Source organism: Xiphophorus hellerii, chromosome 24 (genome assembly GCF_003331165.1).
Source record: "Xiphophorus hellerii strain 12219 chromosome 24, Xiphophorus_hellerii-4.1, whole genome shotgun sequence".
NCBI lineage: Eukaryota > Metazoa > Chordata > Actinopteri > Cyprinodontiformes > Poeciliidae > Xiphophorus > Xiphophorus hellerii.
The window spans coordinates 8,419,765-8,424,364 of NC_045695.1; the positions used below are offsets into that span (position 1 = coordinate 8,419,765).

General features: G+C 31.3%; 1 long non-coding RNA gene across 1 annotated transcript; it reads left to right on the forward strand.

Moving 5' to 3' along the window:
• The first annotated feature begins 512 nt into the window (after positions 1-512).
• On the forward strand, positions 513-2,055 carry LOC116715873 (uncharacterized). Its single transcript, XR_004338274.1, has 4 exons — positions 513-549; positions 948-1,064; positions 1,732-1,808; positions 1,985-2,055. It is a non-coding gene; the product is annotated as an uncharacterized LOC116715873 (long non-coding RNA).
• Positions 2,056-4,600: the final 2,545 nt, after the last annotated feature.

Sequence of the window (4,600 nt, forward strand, 5' to 3'; positions counted from 1 at the left end):
TTAGTACATCAATGCAGAAGCCAGAACTGTATTCCTAATAGATCCTGCACAAGTATCATCTGAGCTTGTGGACTCCCAAAGGCAGCTAAAAGAATACAGTAAATAAAGCTCTAATAATTTTTAAAATGTATTAAAAATTAATAAATTTGCAAAGTGACCACATAGAGATTGAGTTAAAAATCTGAATGTATGTGACATTCAGATTTCTGAATATATTATTGAAATATATTATCCATAACATTTTTTCAAAATATATTATGTAAAAATATTTCTATTAATTTAAATGTTTATGTAAATATTAATTTCAATAAACTTAACATTGTTGTTGTTAACAGAAACTGATAGAGGAAAGCGTGAGTTGTCTTATGAGTGGAATTACAGAATACAATTGCTCTTACACAAATCATTTTGTTTGTTATCCAGAGAATACTTCAAAATGAGAAGGACATGCCATGGAAAAACAGACTGGGTTGGGATCCAATGGAAAGGGGGGACAATGCGCCACCCTATTCACAAGACGGAAGCAGCTGTGGAGTTATTGTAGTCAAAGTAAATTAATGAGTTCATGTTTTTGTTATACAAGTGTGGATACTGTGTAATTATTATAGAGAAAAGTTGTCTATCATCAAATACAGTCTCTCTGGTTAGTTAAAATGGGCTTTTGGAATTGTGGAAAGAGTGTGTATTCACTTGGAGAAATACAGACTCCCCCAACAGTAGCCCATAACTGGGGTCAGTGCAACATGCCACACAGTATTTGTAATTACAGTTCTTTCATCATCTTCTAAATGTTGAAACATTTAGATGTTTCACTACAGGTATCTGTACTAACAAACATACCTGTTTTAGTATATGTGGGTACACTATATATGTCCACATGAATGTTTTAAGTCTGATGCCATTATAATGCCATAAAAAAAGTCTTTAAAAACTTTTTTTTTCTTTAGATGGCAAAAGCACTGATGGAAGCCTTCCCTCTGATGCCAGATGTAGATTTTGACACAACAAAAAGGCAATGAAAAGTGAAAGAAGAACTCTCGCTCTTCAAATCCTTGATGCATCAGGTATACCATGTGCATTTCGACTTACAATACATAAGCATACACACATATATATTGCAGAATCTCCCCAGCTCTTACATTACTGAACCAGTCTTGACTGGTGAATTTAAGGTTTTTTATTTTATTTGATTAAGATCAACCACCATCATCAAAGTCACCACAATAACCTCAATAAATGTGAAAACTAAAACATATACAAACATTGTAATACAAAACATGAACTTAACCAATAAAGATAACAAAACTAAACAGACCTCGCTGCTTTCGCTGGGGAACACTAAGTTTTGATTTCTTTGTGACAAGCACATCTTGACAGTTCAATTAATTCACTGTTTCAATGACTCTTTCAACTTATATAGAGTCTGCCCTCATTAGCTCCTGCAGCCCGTGAGGTCAATAAAAAAAAAAAAAAATTACAAAATGCAAATTCCATTTCACAAAATATAAACCACCAACAGTGCCAATCCAAACAGACAAAGATATCTAAACGATATGCAACATTGATAATTTAGAAAATTTACTTTAGTTTACAAATGTATTTTATATAATCTCCAAGTATTAATAATTTTAAATTAATTTTCTGAAATAATTAGCTATTTTGTTATATATATATATATCGATCTATCAATCTATCTTGTTTGAATATGCTGTATATTCTTCTTGATTACAGTATTTGATGACCACTGTTGGTGTGCGATGTGCGCTGCATACAAAGCCCCGGGGTCTGGCCCTGGAATGACAGACTGGGTGAGAAATCAAGAGTTGTCAATGTAAAATTCAGAATTAGACACAGGAAATGACTCTTGGGAGCCATGAAATGTTTTATATAATAAATAACAAGCAATTAAACACCAAACTGTGTGACAGGAGATGAGTAAGTTCAATACTGCTAAACATGTATATTTTCTTGTATTTGTGAACAGATCCAGTGTGACAACTGTGACCGATGGTACCATGCCCTGTGCATAAATATGAAGAGCACAGAATTTCAAAAGAAAAAAACAGGCAGTTGGAAATGTGTATTGTGTAGTTAATCTGAAAACTAGAAACTGTGTTCATTATTGTTCGAAATACGTTTTGAAAATATCTGTGGAAAATGAAAATGTAATATGTTTGTGTTGGCATTGATGCTATGTGTGATGTATAAAGTGTACTGGAATCATTTCAAATTGATAAGTAATTTTATGACGTTATCTGAAAGCTATTGAGCAACAATCTTAAACTTTAAGGAAAAGATTCCTAAAAATTATAAAATAAAAACATAAAACATAAATAAATGTCTGTGCCTCATCTATAGGGACTAGTATAATTATTCCAAAGTGATTTTGAGTCAATAGGTCACATGACCTGGAAGCTATTGAAGAAAAACCCTCAATTTTGATGAAATAAATTCCTAAAAAATGGAAAATGGCTAAAAATGGAAAACAAATGACTGTGCCTCATCTATACAGACTATTAGAATTATTTCAAAGTGATTTTGAGTCAATAGGTCACATGACCTGGAAGCTATTGAAGAAAAACCCTCAATTTTGAAGAAAAAAATTCCTAAAAATGGAAAATGGCTAAAAATGGAAATCAAATGACTGTGCCTCATCTATACAGACTATTAGAATTATTTCAAAGTGATTTTGAGTCAATAGGTCACATGACCTGGAAGCTATTGAAGAAAAACACTCAATTTTGAAGAAAAAAAATTCCTAAAAATGGAAAATGGCTAAAAATGGAAATCAAATGACTGTGCCTCATCTATACAGACTATTAGAATTATTTCAAAGTGATTTTGAGTCAATAGGTCACATGACCTGGAAGCTATTGAAGAAAAACCCTCAATTTTGATGAAATAAATTCCTAAAAAATGGAAAATGGCTAAAAATGGAAAACAAATGACTGTGCCTCATCTATACAGACTATTAGAATTATTTCAAAGTGATTTTGAGTCAATAGGTCACATGACCTGGAAGCTATTGAAGAAAAACCCTCAATTTTGAAGAAAAAAATTCCTAAAAAATGGAAAATGGCTAAAATGGAAATCAAATGACTGTGCCTCATCTATACAGACTATTAGAATTATTCAAAGTGATTTTGAGTCAATAGGTCACATGACCTGGAAGCTATTGAAGAAAAACCCTCAATTTTGAAGAAAAAAATTCCTAAAAATGGAAAATGGCTAAAAATGGAAAACAAATGACTGTGCCTCATCTAAAGAGACTATTAGAATTATTTCAAAGTGATTTTGAGTCAATAGGTCACATGACCTGGAAGCTATTGAAGAAAAACCCTCAATTTTGAAGAAAAAAATTCCTAAAAATGGAAAATGATTTAAGATGGAAAACAAATGTCTGTGCCTCAATTAAAGGGACTATTAGAATTATTTCAAAGTGATTTTGAGTCAATAGGTCACATGACCTGGAAGCTATTGAAGAAAAACCCTCAATTTTGATGAAATAAATTAATTAAAAATTGAAAATGATTTAAAATGGAAAACAAATGTCTGTGCCTCATCTAAAGAGACTATTAGAATTATTTCAAAGTGATTTTGAGTCAATAGGTCACATGACCTGGAAGCTATTGAAGAAAAACCCTCAATTTTGAAGAAAAAATTCCTAAAAAATGGAAAATGGCTAAAATGGAAAACAAATGACTGTGCCTCATCTATACAGACTGGTAGAACAAGTTCAAAGTGATTTTGAATCAATAGGTCACATGACCTGGAAGCTATTGAAGAAAAAACACTCAATTTTGAAGAAAAAAATTCCTAAAAAATGGAAAATGATTTAAGATGGAAAACAAATGTCTGTGCCTCAATTAAAGGGACTATTAGAATTATTTCAAAGTGATTTTGAATCAATAGGTCACATGACCTGGAAGCTATTGAAGAAAAACACTCAATTTTGAAGAAAAAAATTAATTAAAAATGGAAAATGATTTAAAATGGAAAACAAATGTCTGTGCCTCAATTAAAGAGACTAGTATAATTATTCCACAGTGATTTTGAATCAATAGGTCACATGACCTGGAAGCTATTGAAGAAAAACCCTCAATTTTGAAGAAAAAAATTCCTAAAAAATGGAAAATGGCTAAAAATGGAAAACAAATGACTGTGCCTCATCTATACAGACTGGTAGAAACAATTTCAAAGTGATTTTGACTCAATAGGTCACATGACCTGGAAGCTATTGAAGAAAAACAGTCAATTTTGAAGAAAAAAATTCCTAAAAAATGGAAAATGGCTAAAATGGAAACAAATGACTGTGCCTCATCTAAAGAGACTATTAGAATTATTTCAAAGTGATTTTGAGTCAATAGGTCACATGACCTGGAAGCTATTGAAGAAAAACCCTCAATTTTGAAGAAAAAAATTCCTAAAAAATGGAAATGATTTAAAATGGAAAACAAATGTCTGTGCCTCAATTAAAGGGACTATTAGAACAAGTTCAAAGTGATTTTGAGTCAATAGGTCACATGACCTGGAAGCTATTGAAGAAAAACCCTCAATTTTGATGAAAAAAATTAATTAAAATTGAAAATGATTTAAAATG